Source organism: Ursus arctos, unplaced genomic scaffold (genome assembly GCF_023065955.2).
Source record: "Ursus arctos isolate Adak ecotype North America unplaced genomic scaffold, UrsArc2.0 scaffold_30, whole genome shotgun sequence".
In the NCBI taxonomy this organism is placed as follows: domain Eukaryota; kingdom Metazoa; phylum Chordata; class Mammalia; order Carnivora; family Ursidae; genus Ursus; species Ursus arctos.
The window spans coordinates 15,805,207-15,827,960 of record NW_026622986.1 but is presented as its reverse complement, the minus strand read 5'-3'; the positions used below and the strand labels follow the sequence as shown (position 1 = coordinate 15,827,960).

The 22,754-nt window shown below is 45.1% G+C and overlaps 1 long non-coding RNA gene across 3 annotated transcripts in view; it reads left to right on the top strand.

The window, feature by feature from the left end:
* LOC123002260 (uncharacterized) overlaps nucleotides 1–22,754 on the top strand; it is a 61,566-nt gene that overhangs the window by 21,958 nt on the left and 16,854 nt on the right. For 2 of the 3 annotated variants that reach the window (XR_008956553.1, XR_008956551.1), the window contains exon 2: nucleotides 14,700–14,811. This is a non-coding gene — a long non-coding RNA (uncharacterized LOC123002260). Of the gene's footprint in view, nucleotides 1–14,699; nucleotides 14,812–16,174; nucleotides 16,720–22,754 lie in introns of those variants that run through there. The other variant, XR_008956552.1, reaches the window with a different exon arrangement.

The window sequence follows — 22,754 nt, the reverse complement described above, 5'->3', positions numbered from 1 at the left end:
CCTCCCCCCAAAGCCCTAGTTTATAATCAGCCACCCCTCACCCCCCACCCCTTGCAGCAGCTCCTTCTGCCCACAAGTCCTGTCCCCGAGTTTAATAAACCACCATTTTGCACCCAAGACGTCTCAAGAATTCTTTCTTGGTCGTAGGCTCTGGACTCCACCCCACTGAACTTCACCTATATTCCCAAACCCCATCACAATGACAGAGTGGATTTGGCTAATTTATGAAAACACTATGCCCGTGACCTTAAGACCACTGATTCCCTGACTGGCCTGATAAAGGGCAGGGGAGATCATCAGGCCTGATTTTCCACCCCAGATCTTTCCAGAATTGTCTGTCATGCCGCCATTCTGCTTGCATTTCATACCTCCAGATCTCAGTCCTAAATTAATAGTTTATCAGTTTACCACACCACGCTTGTGGAACCGCCCAAGGGGCATGCAAACTCCGGTTCTTTAATTTCTAGACGTCGGCTCTGTCTCCATACGACCTCTGTCCCTGAAACCCCCGCCCCCCCCCGCCCCCGTTCAGTGTCTCCCCCATCCCAGTGTTAACCCTGGCCCCTGTTTATCCTCAGTCTTTGATCTTGTCCTCCTGCCCTACCACACCCTGCCCCTTCAAAGTATCCTTGACTCGTGTCCTGCCTTTTTGAACCCCTGTGGGTTTCGGCAAGGATCCTGGGTGGTTTAACCATGGGTGGGTCTTGCAAAAATAAAGCCAGGATCCTGAAAAAGCTGACGGTGGCAGTAGAGGAACAAGCATATTCTCTGGTCCTGCAGCTGAGAGGAAACAATCCAAACATCGGATATAGGATTTCTAGCTGGTTTCCGCCAAACATCGGATATAGGATTTCTAGCTTCTCTTTATTCCTACTTCATCAGATTCTCTCTCCTTTCTGATTTTCTTTTTCTGTGTCTTCCCAATTGCTTTTGAAGACTTTGTGTAAGCAGAGAGAGCATTTCTTGTGCTTTTTTCCCTCCCCATCAAGAAATATTAAATCTGCCATCCTGTGTCTTTCCAGCCATTTTCAGTCTTATTTAATAAATGGGCTCTCGGGACTGTTAAAAGGCCCCAAACGGCATCAGTTAGGTGAAGGCCCAAGTCAGTAAACCGGGGCTCAATGCCTAATCTAATTGTACCCCAGAAATAGAAGTCTTAACTGGTCAGTCAGGAATTTCCTGATACTCACCCAAGAGCTTTCCGTCTCTGGTCCTTCTCCATCCCGCAGAAGGAGAGGAGGTCAGCTGTATAACAAAACCCTCTGCCCTTCCCCCTCAGGGAAGGGGATCTGGCTTGAAACAACCCTTTCTTTTCTTTTGCTAATAACGTTCTTGCCCCACCCTCCTTCCTATAAAACCTTCCATGTTCATACCACGCCTCCGGGCTCCCCTCTGTTGGCTTGCTGGGGTGCTGCCCAATTCACGAATTGTTTCCTAGAGCCGGTGGGATCATCAAATTTACTTGGTTGAATTTTGTTTTTTAATGGAACTAATACAACAAGGTACATTCTCTATCTTCTTTAATACAAAGCTTACGAAAAGAATACGGGCCGGGTAAAATTAACATGTGATTTTAGGCAGTTGCCTGTGGAATTTTTTAGCCATTGGCTAAATTACTTAAGGGGCTTCCTGAGGGTTCTCTCTCCAGTTCTCCCTGAGGGTCAGATTGGGTCTGCTGCTTGTTTTTGTAAAGACAGTTTTATTGGGATATTGCCGTGGTCATTTGTTTGCCTGTAATTTCTGAGTGCTTTTGCACGATAATGGTGGAGTCCCACAGTCCTGAAAGACTCTTGGGTCTGCAAAGCCGGTCCGGTTTTTTTGCAGTATTTGCAGACCCTGCTGTAGGTGTCTAGGTGTTAATTCACTGGGGCTACGTTATGGTGCAAGTGGCAGAGATCCGAAAACCTCAGTGGCTTACCACAGAGGGCCACTTTTTACTCACCTGATGCCATTTTTGAGGGTTAAGCTTTGACGGTTCACTCCAGGGTGTGGGCTGAAGGAGCAGCTCCCCCATATGGGTTAGTGCTGATTTAGGAAAAAGGGAAAAGAGAGAAGGCAGAATCATGATCGTTCCTGAAACTGATGCTGTCTGGGGACCCAGAGGGTGTCCCGCAGGACAGCCAAGAGGGCTGTTGGCTTCACGCAGGGTGGAAATGCAATGGGAGCTGGCAGCAGGTGAACGCAGAGTTTATATTGAAGATGGAGAGACAGCAGGTAACAGACGGGCCATTCGGGAGACCCGGGAAGGAAAAGGAGCGTGAGAGTCCTCTTGACCTGGGCTCTGGGGTTTTTATTGGCAATTGTGGTCTGATGCACGTGTCCTCTCAGGCATCCAGGAACTGGTCAGAGCAAGGACAGGGGCCAAGTGTCCTTCATAAGTACTCATTCCCGGAAGCCAGGGGTCTTGGTGTCAAGGCATTTACCGTCAGCGGTCTTCGAAAGTTATGACGACCAGCCCGGTCACTCCTTAGATGTTATCTGTCATGCTGGAAGATTCCAAAGAAATCGTTAACTCTTTGACCTTTACAAGGGGGACATACACTAACACCTGAGTTGGGGGGGGGGGGTGCAGGTCCTAGAAAGAATAGAAGCAGAAAAAGAAGCAAAGGGGAAAAAACCCAGCTTTTTCTTTCATGGGGTCCCTTCGGTTGCCCTGTCTCAAACTCTGATGGCCCCTGTCACTTCCACTCGTGCTTCCCTCATGTTTCATTGGCCAAGCAAGTCACAAGGCCAAGTCTGGGGAAGGAAGTATATTCTCTGGCAGAGACTTGCGGGAGGGAAAGGCCTGGTTAGGAATTCAGAGAACACTTCGACAAGAATACGGTCTGTTACAGTGGCTCTTCGGCTTTTGTTAAGGGTTCAGTATAAACCTGGAGACTTACCAAGGTCTCAGGGCAGAAACGCTCATCATTTTTGTCTTCTCTTCCTTAAGCGCGTCAGAGAGTAGGACTGTACAGGAAGTACAGCCTCAGATTTCTATGTGTCCTGGGGTGGAAAAGGGAACCTCAGAGCCTGCGGATTCCTGGCAAGACTCCCCCTCCTGGCCCTTCTCCTTTGGGACACTGCCAGCCTTTCCTCACTCTCTGCTTTGAGACTCGGGGCCTTCATGTCACCACTTCCCTGGCGTCACAGCTGGAGTTCTGTGAGGAGAGCTGAGCACAGGCGGTTCACGTGGGGCCTGCCTTCAGCATTGGGGGGAGGGGGCAGGGAAGGCAGTAGAAGGGGGCCCACGCAGTGCAGGCGAAGTAGAGGCCTGCACAGATCCTGCTGTGTTGGGAGAGCTCTGAAGTGTCATGACTTTCGGGGTGGCCATGCACAAGGTGGGCCATGGGGCCAGGCATCCACACCTCCTCTTTGACCAGTTACTGGCATATGTGTGTGTGTGTGTGTGTGTGTGTGTGTGTGTGTGTATGTGTGTGTGTGTGTGTGGTGGGGAGTGAGCCGAGAAAGGAATGTGACATTGGGCAGGAAAGCTCATCCCTGGGCGTGTGGCCGGGCGCTGAGCTGGGGGCCTGGGCCCAGCACTGGCAGCCCTTACCACCCCTTGTCTACGCCAAGCACCCTTAGCAGGGCATGCCTCAGGGCGTCCAGGGCGTCCTCGATCCCTGGATTCTCATCTCCGTGCAGCTCTGAACATGCCCCTTTTGGTCCCAGTGGCAACTGAACTAACAGGAGTTCACTCCTTGCGGAGTGACAGGCAGACGCTGGCTACACCAGGCGGAGGTGGCCTGCAGAGGAAACTCTGTTTGCAGCAAAGCAGGAGATGGTGGGGAGCAACTTCCAAAGCCATGACTCCCCGAGTGGGGTGAGTGGGTTTCTTTTATTTGGGGTCAGGCTGAATATTCAGAAAGGGGAGTTTTGTGGTCACAGGTAAAGGCGGGCGTAGGGTTGCACAGGTGTGCTTGGAAAACATGCCTCTGCATATGTCCTGTGTTCTGTCGGCGAAGCTTGTGCTCGTCCTCGGGTGGGGATGTAACCTGGTAATGAGGTAGACGTAACGGTCGGACGCTCCGTGGTCCGTCTGCGCAGGTGTCAGTCAGTGGTTGAGCTCGAACTGGTCTACGCCTCCAGAGTCCTTCCTCTTGTTTGCCTCTAAAAGATAAGGTTCACATTCCTGTGAAGAAGGGGATGGGGTCAGCAAAGGCCTGGATGGTGACAGTTTTAACCTCATTAACCCTATGGGGCACGGTTTCCCAATCACCTGCCCCTCCCCCAACCCCTGATACTCGGGCTTTTTGGAGTTCACTATAGTCACTTCTCCATATCTGCAACTTCTTCTCTAACCATAAAGAATGGTGCTCTTCGTGCTCTGAGTGACACCTTGTCCTTCCCTGAGGCCCCTGCTTCCTCGGCACACCTTCCAAAGAATGCTCTTTTCTTGCCTATACCCTGTATCCCCTTGGGCACAAAGAGTGGGTGGGTAGCCTCCTTTTCCCCATACTGCCCCTTCCAGACCTTTCTCCTCCCCTCTACCCTACTACTCTGAGCCCCGATTCTCCTATCCGGGGACACTGACACCCTGTGCTGCTCCTTGTTGCAGACCATGGGTCATTCCTGCCCATTCCTTGAGGACTTTAGCCCCTGGCACACTAACTCCGTTAACACAAGTTCACAGCTTTAACACAACATCATTCTTCTGGTATAAATGTCCATGCTCTTAACTCTTTGATCTCCCAGTTTGTCACCTCTCCTCCTGGAATGGCTTTGGGTCCCACCCTTCCTCCTCACATTCCCCTTGTTTGTTGTCTTGATTTTGTTGTTACCAGCGATTCTATTCCATCCAAAGTTTCCATTTTAAGCATCTCCCCTCTCTAGTCATCATCTTGTATCTGGCCAACTCATTTCCTCTGGGATTCTAACTCCAAAAATTCTTTGACTTTGTTGGGACCTCAAATCTCGCTTTCCCTCTGTCCGTTCTTGGTCCAGCTGAGAATCCACACGTGCACCCATCATCCATTGCGCTGTTTCTCCCTGGTAAAAAGTTCAGCTCTTCACCCCTTGCAGCTGGACAGGGCTAGAGAAAAACACGCTTGCTCAATTCATGGACTGTTGTAGTCCATGACAGCTGCTAAAACAAGATACCACAGACTGGGTGGTGTCTGAACCACAGACGGTTCTCGCTTACAGCTCTAGAGGCTGGAGGGTCTGAGATCAAGGCAGCCAGCACGGACATGCTCCGGTGAGAGGTCTCTCCCTGGCCTGTAGCTGGTGCCTTCTGGCTGTAGCCTCGCACGGTGGAAGGAGAGTGGGAGGAGCTCCGCCCTCATTACCTAAGCACCTCCCCAAGCCCTACCTCCTAACCCTGTGACATCGGGCAGTGCGATCTCAACCTGTCAATTTTGGGGACATTCATACCATAGCATGACACTTCAGTGAGGTCGTAGGACTGTAGGTCATGACGACCATGGTCATATAGTCTGTCTCCTTCCCACCTGTTTAGGTAACTCTTCCACGCTTTCTCTTTTCCCTTCAAACTCCCAATATCTTCTCCCTCTCCCTTTCAGCTGACTGGTATTTTATTGAGGGAATAGGAGCAAAGAGAAAACTTTCCACATGTTCCCATTTCCATCTGTGCCCATATAGTCCTCTTGATCCTATGGAAGAACTGTCTTGGTTTCTATCCAACGTCATACTCCATACCCCTGTTACGTAGTAGGTCGTAGACCCTCCTGCGTACTCAGGGAAACTGTTCAGTGTTTGCAGTCTCTTACACATAATCAACTGATTCCTGTTTAATATATTAATACTATCCGCAAAGAAACATGCTGTCCTCGGGATGCCTGGGTGGCTCAGTTGTTAAGTGCCTGCCTTCGGCTCAGGTCATGATCCCAGTGTCCTGGGATTGAGCCCCCATAGGGCTCCTTGCTCAACGGGGAGCTTGCTTCTCCCCTTGCCTGCTGCTCCCCTGGTCATGCTTGCTCGCTCTCTCCCTCTCTCTCTCTGTGTCAAGTAAATACATAAAACCTTAAAAAAAAAAAAAAAAAAAGGAGAAGCATGCTGTCCTTTCTTCCATCTTAAAATGCCTCTCTTGACCCCACAACCCCTTCTAGGTACGGCACATTTCTCTGTACCTCTCAGGAGCAAAGTACAGAAGAGTTGTCTGGACTTAATATCTTCTTTTCCTGTCCTTGCCCTCACTGCAGTTTATCTTTCTTTCCTGCCCCCCCCCCACCAAAAAGGCTTTCACATTGTAGGTCTAATGGCCCCTTCTCTGTCCTCATCTGACTTGACCTCTTAGCCGCATTTGACACAGTTGATCACTTTCTCCTTGAAATATATTCTTTCAGCTCCCAAGACACTGTAAGCTCCTGATTTCCTTTCTTCCTTGCTGGCGAGTGCTTCTCAGTCTCCTGTGGCCCCCCCCCCCCCATCCTCTGGGTTGCTAAATATGACAATACCTCAGTGATTCTCCAGCAAACATTTTCTCTTCTCTAACCATGCTTCCTCCCGAGGGAGTTTATTCAGTTCCATGACTTTAAATGCCATCTAATGTTTTTGTAACTCCCAAATTTCTTTCCACACCCTGGACCTCTGCTTTGATTCCAGACTCATAATCCAGTTGCCCACTTGACCTTTCCACTTGGCCATCTCCCAGGCAGCTCGCTCAGTATGTACAGCATTAGACCCTTGATAATAGCTGTCACGAGGTTGTTCTGAGAATCAAGTGAGGCAATGCATATATTGTATTTGGATTATCTGTCATGGTAAGCACTCAGGTAATATCACCTATTATTATAACTGCATTCGGTAACTATTTGTTAAATAAATGATTATTACAGTAAATCACTGGGTAATAATGTGCTGTCTTAAGTAGTCCGCAATCATAAATACATGTTGATGACAAAGAGAATGAGTAATATGGTTTATTTAATTTAGTGTCTACTATGTAGCAGGCACAGTTATAGGCACTGAGAATATCACAGTGAAAAATACAGACAAAATCCTTTTTCTGTTCAAGTTTACATTCTGGAGGGTAGAAGGGGAAGGAGACAAATAAATAAAATATGTAGTATGCAATGGAGAAAAATACAGTAGGGGAGAGAGATTAAGCATGCTAGGTGGGGGTGTCTGGGTGACACCAGGGTTGGGCCCCCTGCTCAGTGGGGGCTCTGCTTCTCAGTCTTCCTCTCCCTCTGCCCCTCTCTCCCTGCTCGTGTTCTCTTTCTCTCTCTCTGTCCCAAATAAATCAATAAAATCGTTTAAAAAAAAAAAGAGTGCTAGGGGTTTGGTAGGGGAGGTTATTGCCAAAAGCATGGTGTATTGCTAAATCATCACTATTGCTGTGTAACCTCTCCAAACTTAAATCAATAATAAACTGTTACCTCACACAGTTTCTGTGGGTGAGGAATTTCAGAGCACCTTAGCCTTGTGGTTCTGGCTCAGAGCCTCTCAGGAGCTTGCAGTCAAGATGTTAGCCGAGGTGACCGCCATCTGAAAGGATGGCTAGGTCTGGGGTTGGCGGGGCCTTAGTCCTCGCCATGTGGACCTTTCCATAGGGCTGCTTCATGGCCTTATAGCATGGCAGTTTGCTTCCCTCAGAGAAGGTGATCCAAAACAGATCAAAGCATGAGCCCCATGTTTTGTATGACCCAGTATCCGAAACATACACTGTCATTTCCATAGTATTCTGTTGGTTACACAGGTCGGTCAGGTTCGGCGCGGGAGGGGACCACCCAAGGCTGGCTGTGCTAGGAGGAGAGGCTCATGGACAGCCATCTTGGAGGCTGGCTACCACACGGCTGCACAGTCTCTGACCCTCCTTCTAGAGACAAATGGGATCTTTATCACCTTCTGTCCTGCGAAGTGAGGGGTGCTCTGAGACTGCTTAGACCAGCAGAACATAACCGAAGTGAAACTATGTTAGTTTCTGAGCCCGGGCTTAAAGAGATCTGGCGCTTAGCCCCTTCCTGCTTCTTGAAATGGAACACCTGCCCCCCCACGTCGAATTCTGACAACCTTGAGAGCACTGTGCTGTGGGGAAGCCCAGGTTAGCTCTGGGAGAGACACCAGAATCCTGAATGAAGAAGCCTTCAGACGATTCCAGCTTCGGCCTCCATTTGACGGCAACTGCACAAGTGCTCCAAGCGAGAACCTCCCTGCTGAGACCTCCCACTCCCAGAATCATAAGAGATAATAGTTATTTATGTACATCACCAGTTAGGGGACAGTTCCCACAGCAGATGATGGGAAGTCTGGGTTAGCTACTCTGGAAAGATAACATTCCACCAGGGATGGGCTGTCCAGACAATAGAAAAAAAAATAATTGAGAAGCCCTAGAAGAGGGACAGGCTTGGTGAATTTGAAGAACAGAGAAATGTAGGTGATGAAGTCAGATATGTTGGAGCTTAGAAATCATTATAACCAATTACCATCATTAAACTCAATTTTACTTTGAGAGATACAGAGGTTGTTGAAAGGGTTTACTGAACCAGAGAAGTAATATAATTCACTAAACCTGTATTTTATTTTATTTTATTTTGTTTTGTTTTATATTATTTTATTTTATTTAATTTTTTTAAGTAGCCTCCATGCTGGGCATGGAACCCAACATAGGGACTGAACTCATGACCCTGAGATCAAGACCTGAGCTGAGATTGAGAGTTGGACACCTAACTGACTAAGCCACCTGGGTGTGCCTAAAGTTTATTTTAAATGGCTCAGTCTGGTTGTTCTGTGGGGGAAAGAATTCTAGGAAGGCAAGACTGAAAGAAGAAGAACAGCTAAGAGACTGCTCTTATAGTCCAAGGGGGTAAGCTAGAGGTGATGGGGATTGATAGAATTCTGGAAATGGATTGAAAGTAGAGTCAACAAGATCTACTTATAGATTGGATGTGAGCTGCAATGACAGAGAAAAATACATCACGAAGGAGTTCTAGGGGTTGTCCCAAACAACTAAATGAACCAAGTTGGTATTTACTAAGATGGGGAAGAAAAGGAGGACAATTCATGGCTTATTTTGGGGGAGGGCTAGAGTTCTGTTTTGGAAAAGCTTAAGCTAACTTCCAAGTAGAAATGTAGATTGGATAGGTACGCCTGGGGTTCAGGGTAGGACTAGATGTATAAATTAATGAGTCATGAGCATTTAGATTTGAAGCCAGCAGACTGACATCATCGCAGAAGTGGTCAAAGAGGTCCAGAAAGAAAGCCCTAGGACTTGTTAGCATTTATAAGTTGGCGAGAAGAGAATCCATCAGAGAGGTTGAGACTGAGTGGCCAAGGATGAAGGAGAACAAGAGTGCGTTGTTCAGAAACCAAGAGGAGAAATACTTTAAGAAGGAAGCATGGTCATGTGTGTCAAATCCTGCCGATAAGGAGGAAAACGAATAAAAATTAATGATTGGGTTTGCTCCTGTAGCCGTCATAGGTGAAAGGGGGAAATGGGGGGACAATAGAGATATTTTAAGACGGAAGCATGTGTAAATGCTGATAGGGATGATTAAGTAGAGAGAGAAAGCTGATGAGATAGGAGAAAGGGGATATTTGCAGAGTTGAAGTTGCTGTGTAGGAGAGGGGGTGGGATCTAGTGCACAAAGACCAAGTTCATTGTTACAAAAGGGAGGACAAGGCTTATAGCTACAGGTGCAAAAAATTAGTGGATTTGTGGACAGGGATTTTATTTTTTCTCATTGAAATAAGAAGTAGGCTGATCTTGCAGAGAGCAAGGGGTGAGGGAGGTTTGAGAAGAGAGAAGTAGTTGTGGAATATTTGTTTGGGAGAGTAGATTTGACAAAAGCAGCCAAGAATTGGCAGGCAGCCTGAGGGCCAACCTATTGCTTTGGTCGTGATTTTCCAGAACGAGCAGCCGGCATGAGTATGTCTTCCTTAGCTGCACAGGTGCAGGTGAGGAATGGGGAGAGAGAGTCAGATGTGGTCAAGGTTGGAGGTTTTAGGCAGTTGCAAGTAAAGGAGTGATTAAATGACGTTGGGGGTTGTCTGCAAAATCGTGCTTACAATGTTGACCATGGAGTTTGAGCCAAGTGTGAAGAGAAGTGAGGATGGGAGAGGGGGAGTGAACAATGAAAATGAGGAGCCAGTAGGGTCAAACACTGTTGGAGTTGGGGTGTAAAGAGGGTGAGCCGGCGGGAGGAGAGTGGGGGGTCTGAAAGTGGGATTTTGGATGGGATGCCCTTGTTGGTAATGGTGGGGATTAAGGTGTGAGCACGGAGAGGGGGTGACTGCGTGAAAAGGAACCAGATCCTTGCTGGTGAAGAGTCCAAGATCGGGAGGCTGATGAGTTAAATGTATCTTCCATAGGAGGTATCGAAATCCCCAAGAATGATGGCAGGAGTATTGTCAAAAGTGTGTGGGCTCTTAAACCTTGAGTGAATGAGAGGTAGTGGCCAGGAGTTCTGCCGACAATGACAATAATTAAAGGTTGCAAGTACCTTCTAATGCTAATTTCACGAGATTGGCTGTTTCATTCAATCAGTACTGGTCTCAGTTTACTGGACTAAAAGTGGGGAAGTCAGTCTATGTTATCTCCAAATTCCCCCTGTTGTAGGATTCAACAAAAAATTTATATATTCATTAATTTTTAAAAAAGTTTTGTTTATCGGGGCACCTGGCCAAGCTCAGTCAGTTAAGCGTCTGACTCTTGATTTTGGCTCAGGTCATGATCTCAGGGTCATGGAACCTTGGCAGCCTGCTTAAGATTCTCTCTCTCTCTCCGTCTGCAAACACCCCCCCCCCCCACACACACACTCGCAATCTGTCTCTTTCTCCCACCCCAAAAAGAAAAGTTTTATTTATTTACGTAATCTCTATATTCCACATGGGGCTCGAACTCATGACCCTGAGATCAAGAGTCCCGTGCTCCTCCAATTGAGCCAGCCAAGTGCCTCTTGACAAAAAATTTAAAAAATATATATAACCATCTTTGGAAAGAAAGTCTTCTGATAACTAGAGAACAGTTGAACTGTAAGTATTTCCAGTTTTCTGACCATATAAGGAAATTATTTATTTCAGGCTATCATGTATAATCGTGCTAATTGATAAGGGCATTTTCTTATAGGGAACAAGATATGGGTCTTGTTGGGTTCAAAGAGGTGGAGAGAAGGAGGGAGAAGTAAAATTCAATTCTAATTCTGTTTGCTAAGTACTAACCAGGGAAATTTGGAATTAATGCTGTTGGAGATTTTACCATTAAAGAGAAAATCACGTGACTTTTTAGTTTACGAAATGAGTCCACCGGGAGTCTTTGGCGCCAGAATTCTAATTGAATGAACGCCCCCCACGTATCAGGATTCCCTCACTCCCCTGTTCCCCCGCCCTACCGTCATCCTCCTGCTTAAAGCACTTGCTCATTACAACGTAGTCATTGATTTCTTCTCTTACCACACTGTCTGGAATTGGAGGTCCGAGAGGGAAGGATTGTTTCTTATTCATCTTATTAAAAGCGCAGTGCCTGATACGCCGACCGCTTGGTGAATATCATCAATCCAGGATCGAGCGATAGCCGGAATGTGTGAACGGGAGCGCTAGTCATAGGCTTACTTGCTTCAGCGTCTATTAGAAATGACCATCTTCTAGGTTGTTCCTGTACAGTTAGGAGTGTGTAAGTATTTAATGGATAGAGTGGAAGTAGAATGTGAGAAAATCATGTGACTAGGGAGTTTGATAGGATTGCTGGTTCCTGCCACATGTCGTCCCTTGTGTCGAATCTCATACGTGGGTGTGGTGATACTTTTTTCCTCGTCCAGAGGCCTTCTTATTTAAACTTACATGACATTGGCAAAGTGTTTCTAATAATCTAGGTCTTTTATTTTATTTTTTTAAGATTTTATATATTTACCTGTCAGAGAGAGATTGAGGGCACAAGCAGGGAGAGTGGCAGGAAGAGGGAGAAGGAGACTCCTTGCTGAGTGGGGAGCCCGATGTGGGACTTGATCCCAAGGCTCTGGGATCATGACCTGAGCCGAAGGCAGAAGGCAGACGCTTCACCGACTGAGCCACCCAGGCGTCCCAGTCTAGGGGCCAAGAATCCTCAGAACACCTAAAGGAAGCATTCTGAGAAACTGGGCCCTCTCTTGGCCTGGCTTTGTAGGGGCTTTGGACGGGGTCTCCCACATTGGACTTTGGTGCGTCGGGGCAAAGTGTGAATGGGAAGAACCTTATTTCTGACTGATGACATTTTATTTATTTATTTATTTTATTGTTTTGTATTTCTAACTGGACATTGAGCCATTTGCCCCAGCCCCGGAAATAATCCGTGAAACTCTGACATGAACTCTGAGGTGGTGCTTTGGTTTTTCAAGAACCCTCTCTTCTGACAAGTCAGGCCTACTCCGGATGCCTGGGCCATCCCAGTGGCCACTGGTACATGGAGCAGTTGGGACTCACAGGGGTGTGTGTGTGTGGGGGATGTGTAAGGGTGTGTGTGGGATATGTGTGTGTGTGTGTAGGGGTGTGTGTGGGGTGTGAAATTATTTACTGTCTCACCTTCGCCTCTAACGGCTGAGAGGACAGTAGGCAAGTTGTTTCCCTCTATGGACCTCTCTTCTCACCTGTAAAATAAAGGGTCGACCCAGGAGGACCCTGGTCGGTCTTGAGCAACTCTCATTTCCGAAATGCTGTGAATTTTTTCTTTTTCCAGTACCGGTTGTTCTAGCTCTGAGTGAGCCCGGCCTAGCCACTCCCTTCTTGAGATAATGTTTCAGGCACAGTTTTCTCCCATCTCCACCTCAGTCCTGTGGTTTTTCTCTCTCATATCATTGTTTTCTTGTTCATATCTGTGGGTTGGTTTACAGACCTTCTAGAAACATTGAAATCGACTGAGCGTGCTCTGTTGGAGGTATTCATCTGAGCCACAGCCTGGGGACACGGTTGGGACAAGCTCTGTCCCCTGGGCTCTCACAGCTGGGCAGAAAGGCCAGTTAGCACCATCGCGCACATCCCACTTGAAAGACCCTACAGGCTCACGAGCATCACCTCTGTCTCCCACCCCGCAGATTTCACTTACGGATTTCCAAAACGGTGTGAAGAAGTTACCAGTAGTATCAGTGAATACAAATGGCGATGAGCATTTTTATCTGCTTTTTTGGAGCAAAGATAACACAGACCTTCCATCTGGGATTAATTCAGTTGGACTATTCCTTTTGGCAGAGCTGTTATCTTACTGTGATTATATTTTTTTAACAATGGGGAAAACATTAAGTAGAAAGTAGGATGTTTAAAATTCTGAGGATTTGGAACTGGAAGGAAAGCAGTGCCTGCGAGCTCTGCGGTGCCCCGGAGCCCCGGAGCCACCCTGAAATGAAAGGAGGGAGGTCAACCTGGGCGGACTGAAAGGCGCAGGAGCGCCCCCTGATGGTGATGTTGTTGAATTACTTTGCTGACACACTCTTAACCCATTCAGGGTGTTTGAAAAGCAAAATTTTAGCTTCACTTCTGCACCAAGAGAAGAAACTCTATTTAGGACAAAGGAAATCTGTCTGTTCCCACTCCAGGAGAGCCAGAGTGGGGGCCGGGAAATGGCAACTTCCTAGGTTTCGTTTTGTGACCTCGTAGACATCAACTTCCTGTAAGCACAAAAACACTTCCAAGGAAAAATTCCAGTGAGTTTTGAACAGTCCTCACCTGTGCTCTTCTCCATTATCTTAAAGATTAGGGAATTGAGAACGTTATATTTTACACACTTTATAGTTGATTAGTTTGGTAACTGTTGTTGTTTTCGCTGTTTGGTAGTTTTAGTGTTTGATTATTAATTGTTGTTGACATATCTCACTAATGAATGACTATCCAGAAAAAATTATATCAGTTTCATATGGGATTTGTAAAACACTAGAAACCATGCTTGCTGTTACAGAATATTTAATTAGAAAAAATGCATTTTGGGAAAAAAATTTTTTTTTTAATTTTATTTATTTGAGAGAGAAAGAGAGAACACAAGCAGAGGGGAGCAGCAGGCAGAGGGAGAAGCAGGCTCCCGGCCGAGCAAGGAACCGGATGTGGGACTTGATCCTAGGACCCTGGGATCATGACAGGAGCCAAAGTTAGACGCTTTACTGACTGAGCCACCCAGGTGCCCTAGGAAACCCATTTGTAAAATGTAATTTGTCTCATCTTTTACCACCACTTCTGAGCTCTTACGTCCTTTCCTGAATTGCTAGCTCTTTGAAGTAGAACGTGATTTTGCTCACTTTTGTGTTCTTTCCAATTCTAAGTGCCTATCACAAGGAAGAACATAATAAATACGTGGTTTAATGGTCATGGATTTTAGAAAAACCCTGTGATATAAGCAATGAAGCAAATCCTTGACCCACCTGTTACTTGACAAGAGAGGACAAGTGACTTGCCCATGGTCATATGGCTAAGAAGTGGAAGGGCCAGGATTCAAACTCAAGCAGTTTGGTTCCAGAGTTCCCCGAATATAGTCAGGTGTACGAGTTTGTGTATACCCCTTCCTCTTTCCTCCCACTGCAACTGATATGGTCTCCCTTTCCCTTAAGAGCCCTGCTTTTTCCACTGGTATCCATACCCCTGCATGCGGCTCATTTAGTGGGGGGGATTTCACTTCTGGCAACTGAGATGGGGCATATAGCTTGGGCCTAAAATAACTATGGGGTCCCATCCCCTGGCCAGACTTACTGCATCAGGGGTGGGCAGTAAGCCTGCAGACCATGCTTGCTGAGAAACTGCTGGGAGAGAAGTGTCCTCTCTCTTCTGGAAAAACTTAGGATTCCTATCTTCTTTACCCTTAGATAATGAATGGGAGCAGGCAGCTGTGGATAGCCAACGGAGGACCACTGGAAGTGAAGTTGACATGGCCAAGGGCAGACAGAGCAGAAGTTAACCTGGTCTTGGATGACATTGGTGAGTAACGGAGTCAAATCACCCCTGAAACTGACCCTATCTCTAGCATTCAGTCATGTAAGCCATTAAGTCTCTTTTATTGTCTTGGCCATTTTGTTTATTTATTTATTTTTTAATTTTTTTTTAAATTACCCAGTGGAAACTCTTCATGGCCATAGTTTGGGAAGATAAGATTCTCTTTCTCAAAAAGCTAACTGGTTAGAACTTTGACCAAGTATAGTTGTTAAGCTTGGAAAGAAGTAATTAGATCTCAGTGTTTAAGAGCTACGTGATCACTAGTTCATGTTATATTTACAACTCCATATTCAAATAAAACCTAAATGTCAGGTGCCTGAGTACAAATATAAAAATATCGGGACCTGCTGTTAGTGCAGCTGAACCCGAGTCATGGCTCCCTTAGGGAGAATCAATACTTTTCTTTTAAGCCAAGCTCAGCTTCCTACATGTACTTCCAAATGACAGATAATAAACGTCCAAGGAAAATATTTTTAAAATACCTCTACAGAGGCTGAAAATTAGGAAAAAAATGCTACTCGCCTCTTCTAAGAATTAGAAAAATCACCCCTTAGGGGTGCCTGGGTGGCACAGCGGTTAAGCGTCTGCCTTTGGCTCAGGGCATGATCCCAGAGTCCTGGGATTGAGCCCCACATCAGGCTCCTCTGCTATGAGCCTGCTTCTTCCTCCCCCACTCCCCCTGCTTGTGTTCCCTGTCTCGCTGGCTGTCTCTCTCTGTCAAATAAATAAATAAAATCTTTAAAAAGAAAAGAAAAGAAAAATCACCCCTTAAGCTCCTCCCATATAGAGGATTTTACTTCTCTCCTAAAGTAGAGCCAACTAAATAACTTTCAGAATGGAAATTATGATTGTTGGTGGTTATAATGACACATAATTCAAGGGTAGAGACAACTAATCCGAAGATAAAACCAATATCTTGAAAGAGCATTTCTTTAAGATTTCAGTGGTCCTAAACTTTTAAACGAGAAGGGAAGAGCTTCCGTTGGTATGAAGAAAGCCTAGAGAACCAGAGATCTTCAAAATAAATATTAATTCTTGGTTAGAAAATCTATAAGCCCCTCCTATTCTAAGGTCCTTGTTCTGTGTTTCCTTCTTTGACAGAATCTATAGGCTAGAGAGTTTCCTTTCCAGCTTGTAGACAACCTCTTCTTTCTTCACCTCCTGGCACTTTATCTTCAACGAACAGAATTGTAAGATGCTTACTAAAGTTGGGGGGAAAGTAACCATTTTCTGCTCTTGTTTTCTGTGTATCAGAAAGAGGAGAGGGTCCCAAGCCGTCTGATAAAATGGATGCAGTATCCTTTATTTCAATAACTAATTATTAAGGAAGAATGGTTTGCTTTCCAAGGTCCCCGGACTACAGAGAACTCAAGCCCTGGCTGCAAGCTGTTTGCCTTGAAGAGACATTAATAACCACAACTACCAGGCAATAAAGTAGGTAATCTCTAGAAATGCCTGGATAAATTAAAATGAAATACAACCCAAGACTCCAGCCCTTCAGACCCCATTGAATATTGTGTTCTCAATCAGCTGGTAGGATTTTAATTTATTTTATTATTACATTTTTATGACAAGTAACATAACTCATTCATTTTGTCCATTAATCCTCTTTCTCCTTCATAAAAAGGGCATACGTGATGATGACCTGTATTAAAGTAATTGTCTGTGTAGCGTTAATAGTGATAATCTGTAAATAGCACAAAATTTGTAGAAAATTCAAGTATGAGGCATATAAAGCGTATGATGCAGAAGGAGATATAAATCTTTAAATATTTGATTTTTCCCTGCATGTATATTATTTTAGCCACTTGAGCCACCTAGTGGTAATATCTGTGAAATATGATTTCTTATACTGAAAACTAATATAAAAGCTTTTAACTGTTTCCAACTTAATAGGACTGAAGTAAATAAAGTGAATTACAACCATTGTATATGTTCAGATTTCCAAATTAATATTCATTCACTAATAGACAAATACATTTATAATTAATTAATTAGCAAAGTAAGCAAAATGTTGTTTTTATAATTATTTTATCATATTCAGCCTACCAATTTAGTGTCAATATTTGTTAATAAATGTATTTATTACTAATTTATAAATTAAACAAATTATTAAAACATAACTCTTTGCTTATTTTGTTTCTCCCAGTAAAGGCCATATAGTCAAGAATATAAAAATTATATGCAATAATTGATGAAGGAGAAGTTTTCAACATGTATAATAAAGAAATAATCTATCAAACATTTAATGATTTAAAATGACTAATACATTTTAGAACTTGTTGTATTTAAATGTAACCTTCGATAAATGGTTATAGCCAGGTTTTCCAAATCTGTCTCCTGGCGTATCATCAGTCTCACGTCTTCTGACATTCAAAGAACAAGAGTTAATTACCAGTCTGCTTCGTGGTCCATTAGAAATACTGCATGCCCAGATTACTACACAGTGACTAATTTTAGATTTCTTTAACTGGGAATTGTAGCTCAAACTAAGTTTCCACGTTGGCTCTGTTCTGGTGTAATAACTTCCAGCAGAGCCAAATCACAAAATACTTACTAACTTCACGTGTTAGAATCCACATTCGTCTTTGCCTTGTTAACTTTTACGGAGCTTTTTATTTGTTGTTCCAAGAATGTCAGGTTCTTTGGTTTCCAACTTTCTTGAATTGCCATATGTCTCTAAAGAGGTTGTGTGTGTGTGTGTGTGTGTGTGTGTGTGTTTAAAAATCAGAATTAGCACAAAGGAATGATAGATTTATCGTCTCTGAATTCACCAAGCTTCCTACTTAGTAGGGTTGCAAAGTCTAGTTGCAAATGAAACCAGCAGGGCAAATATTCTCTCATTTTGGATAATCCAGCTTTCTGTAAACTCTGCCTTCCCCCCATCTCATTTCGCTGGCATTAGATGAGCAGAAGACAGGAAGTTTGCATGAGTGGTTCCTAGAAGCAAAGCTGTCTGCGAAGTACAGAGGAGTAAGGAGGGTCAGCTGGAGAGTCGATAAGACCTTTAAGGAGTGATTGAGCAGAATAAAAATGAAGGAGGAGCTTTGAAGGAGGAGCAGAGTCCCTGATACGTAAGGCACCCGGGCAGATCTGGTGAGGGAATGAGGCTCCAGAGGGTGGCTTCTGCTAGAAGCATATGGGGAGTGTCTGTTCTTTTGCCCTTCCCTCTGGGAATGCCGTCTTTCTGGACAGGGTGCATGGTCGTGGGGTAGACGTGTTGCGTAGGCTGGGCCAACCAGAGAACTTCCTCAGGCATTTTGACCTTGGGACCGGTGAGAATGAGTCTGATGTGATCTCTGGGGAGAAACCTGGGGGATTTATGGTACTTCTTGTTGCTCTGTGGAGAAAATCAGCCCAAGAGAGGACAGATAGAAGCCAAGCTACGGAAACACAGGACAGGGAGAGTGTCTGAACCTCACATAGTTTGACTTGGGTTTCTGTCAACTGGCAACCTGGAGAGTTCTGCTTAAATCAGAGTAGATGCCACCTGCACACTGACAAGTGACTTGTTCAAATGTTTCCGTGAGTAGAACGTGCTGAAAGGTAAGGGGGAAGACCAGGTTCCAGAGTCCTGAGAATCAGAGAGAGAATGACCAGAAGAGCCCGCCCAGACCTCGTATTGACCAACACAGGGTCAGTCACCTCATGTAATATTCATAAGACACTAACATGAGGTGTGCCCATATGGGTGTTTGAAGGATTGCTGGAGCATGTGGAATTTTCATCTACCCTGAAATGCTCATTACAGACCGCATGTTTCCTCAGTTTCCTTTTTCACCGTTGACATTTCTACCAATACGCTGTGATGACGACTAACTTTTACAAGTGGGAAGTACCAAGGTACCTAATACTCGTCCTGGATTGGGATTGATGCTGGCTATATTGGTATCGGTGCCTGTTATGCCCAAAGCCCCACTGAGTAAAATGGCCCAATATCCCCTTTCCTAAAACCGTAGGTCCCGTGCAGCCACGTTTGGTATCAGGTGACTTACGCATCTGCATCCTCATCGAAACCCCCCACTCTTAGCTCCTTAGACGAATTCAAATTTGAAAATGTAGTGTTCATGAAATAACACAAACCCCCAAATGAACTGTAGAACAGTACGTAAACCCATCCAGAGAATATGGAGGAATAGGACGTTCCTTTGTTCTGGCTGCATTTTTAATGTAGAGTGGTTGATACCAGCTAAAGCGAGGGTCATTCATGTTCAATCTGGTCTTGATTCCCCATCCACTTCTCTTTCTTCACAAGCTCTTCGAATGAACTTATTTACTCTCATGATTTTAGCCCCCACCAATGTGCTTGCTAATGGCTCCCGAATTTCTATCTCTACTATTGAATTCTTTCTTGAACTCAAGATCTGTATATCTAGTTGTGTATTGGACACTTCTTAGTTCTATGGAAATGTCCAAATCAATGCATCTAACAAGTAAACTCTTCCTGAATTCTTCATATTTCTTGGGGAAGAGAGTGGTATCATTATCTACCTGGGTGCTTAAGCCAGAAACCTATGAATCATTGCTGACTCTCTCAGTTTTTGACCCCTATCTCTTATCGGTCAGTATGATTTTTTCCACACCATCTCTTTATTATTCCTCAAATGCATCTCTTTCTTTCCATCCCCACCATTATGTCCTTAGTCAAGATCCTTATTATTTCTTGTGTGGCTTATTGTAACAGTCTCTTAACTTTTGTCCCAGCCTTGAGTGACTCACCACTTTTTTAAAGATTTTATTTATTTATTAGGGAGAGAGAGACAGTATTAGGGGGGACAGAAGGAGAGGGAAAAGCAGACTCCCCACTGAGCAGGCGCCCCTGAGTAATTCACCACTCGGTATCATTCTCCTTTCTGAAATTAACTTTCTCAATTGAAGATCTCATAGTGTCATTTAAAAAATCTTGCGTGACCCCCCCCAGCCAAAGGACTGTAAGTTCTTCCGTATGACTTTTCCTCTTCCTGCCACGTGATCATTAGCCAGGCCCGTCCTCCTCTTCTACTTCCCAGCCCCGCGAGTTGCTCCCCGAAGGGGCTGTGCTCCTGTTTGCCTCCGTGAGCAGACTGCTCCTTCTGTGAATACCGATTCCCAGTGCAGCCCAGCCACTCCCTTCTTCGGAAAGGCTTTCTGAACCTTCTTCCTCTGTGGATAGTTCTATCCGAGACCTACCACAGTGTCATGTTATCATCTGCTCACTCCCATGTCTTCCCAAATGTGCTGTGAAACTCCCGGAAGCTAAAACCAGCACCTGGCTATTGAATGAATAAACAACCAGAGTCTTATAGCCAACCGGTGAGTTCGAAGATGAATAAAACCATGAACCATTTACTGATCATTCTGTTTGGAGTGTACCCTCTCGGCAGCATCAGTGAGGAAGCGATAAATAAGAAAAATGAAGATGGCAGTGCTGTATTCGTATTGACCAAAGACTGCAAGGGAGGACCCTCCTGCCGTGATCTGCCCACTTCCAGCAGAACAGATTGGTGGGTGAGAAAGATGAAATATGCTAACTTGAACTGACATAAGTTAGGGTGGGAGGAAGGCAGTCATTTCATTCTGATAGAGTAAAACCTGCATAGAGACTCTGCTCTGTTGTTAACTTTTAAGCAGCACTAATGCACACTGGCAGGTGTCTGAGTGAACAACTTTGAAAGCTTCTGATGTTTCCTCAAAAAAGACTGGAAAAGGCTTTTTTTTTTTTTTTAAGATCTTATTTATTTATTAGAGAGTGGAAGGCACAAGCAGGGGGGCAGGAGAGGGAGAAACAGGCTCCCTGTGAGCAGAGAGCCAACCGAGGGGCTCGATCCCATGACCCTGGGATCATGACCTGAGCAGAAGGCAGACGCTTAACCGACTGAGCCACCAGGTGCCCCTTTCTCCCTTCTTCCAAAGGAAGAGTCACTCATACTAGCTTTCTCCACTCTTCATCTGGGGCTGAGCCACCCAGGTGCCCCTGGAAAAGGCTTTTCTAGGAACAAGACAGAAGAGGAGCTATGTGGGGTCCTATGAGGACTCAAACAGAAGAGTAGATTCCATTTGGATTTTTATGCTCCCAACTCAAAGGAGTTGGCCAGGTAGTTGTTTTCAGTCTGTTTCCTGTTATTTTATCTATTTAGGCTTTTTCTGTCATGATAACATTTGGCAAAATGGCGTTTGCCTTTCTTTGTAGGTCAAAAAAATCATTTGTGGGATTTTCCCCCCTTTTCTCCTGGGACCCCAAGCCAGCTCAACTACCCGTTGGAGATACCATGGTCTTTACCCTCCACAAAGGGGAGCTAGAGACACACTTGAGGGACATAAAGCGAGGGATTTATCATACTGGTCAAACAGAAAATTTCAGGAACATTTATTTGGCACCAACTCAAAAGTCACTTCAGAATTTCTATAAAAAAGGGATTAAGGGGCACTATTTGTTAGTAAAGGGGAGTGGGAAGAGGTTGAAGGAGATATGGAGATCATGGAATGGTAGAGTGAAGTTAAATCCCTCTGGACCCCCCTCCCCTTGTGTTACTATGGTAACTATTTTCTTAGTAAATTGTGCTGGACATTGTGGAGAATTAAAAAAAAAACAAAACACTTGATTAACATGAACCCTGCCCTGAAGGAAATTAAGAGTTCAGCCAGGAGAGACAGGTTTAAGAGGCTATTAAGTAACTGGTTTAAGAGGCTATTAATCAGGGACACCTGGCTGGCTCAGTCGACTGGTAGAGCATGCAACTCTTAATCTCTGGGTCATGAGTTCAAGCCCCACGTTGGGTGTGGAGACTACTTTAAAAGAATAATAATTTTAAAAAAAGATACTATTAACCCCGAACAAGTTTCCAAAGGCCAGTCTGTGCAGCTGATGGACTGAGAATTCTGGGCTTGATGACACCATTTAAATCTTTCCTGGTCCCAAACGCAATTGGTACCACTTAGTGGTCATTGTATCTGTCCTCCAGTTAAATATCAATAGGGATGATTCTGGGTGGTGGGCGTGGCAGGACTTTCAGGGCAACAGTGGGGATTCAGGCATATCTGGATCACTTGGTGCCCCTTTCTTCAGCCCAGTGACGGGAACTTGGGCTCAGGGATTACTGGGGATACGGACATGCTCCCCTCACAGCCCTGTTTTCTAAAACAGGGTTGCTACAGTCTCTTCACCCAGTCTTACCTCCTCATCCCACCGATTTGCCTTTCAGAAAGTGAGAGTTTTGCCTGCTCTGCTCTGTTTGAAAAGTGGAATTGGGCACAGGTGAAGACACTTGCCAATCTTCAGTTGCATTGTATCTGAGTTTACATTATCCTGGGGCATGATTCTCAAGGGAATTTTCTATAATCATGTTCTCTCTTGAATTGAAGGAAATCAGAATACTGCCCTGAGGAGAAAGAATTAATATATAATTAGTGTATAAGGTGGATATGTGTGAATAATAATATCCAAGGATTATTGAATCTTTACTACATGCCGGGCATTGTTCTAAGCAATTTATTCATGTTGTCTCATTTATTCCTCACAGTGGCCCAGCGAAGTTTCGCCTGTTGTCATCTCCATTTTAGAGATGGTGGAAATTTGGGTATAGATAAACTAATTTGCCCAGGAGCACACAGCTACTCAGCGGCAAAGTTGGAGGTATAAACTCAGACCGCCTTACTCTGGATACCGTGGTTTTTTTTTTTTCAGATTTTTTTTTTTTTTATTCGACAGAGATAGAGACAGCCAGCGAGAGAGGGAACACAAGCAGGGGGAGTGGGAGAGGAAGAAGCAGGCTCATAGCGGAGGAGCCTGACGTGGGGCTCGATCCCATAACGCCGGGATCACGCCCTGAGCCGAAGGCAGACGCTCAACCGCTGTGCCACCCAGGCGCCCCTGGATACCATGTTTTTAACCGCTAAGTTATTTGGAAGTGAAACAGTATAGGTTGTCTTGTTTTGCTTTGTTTTGCTTT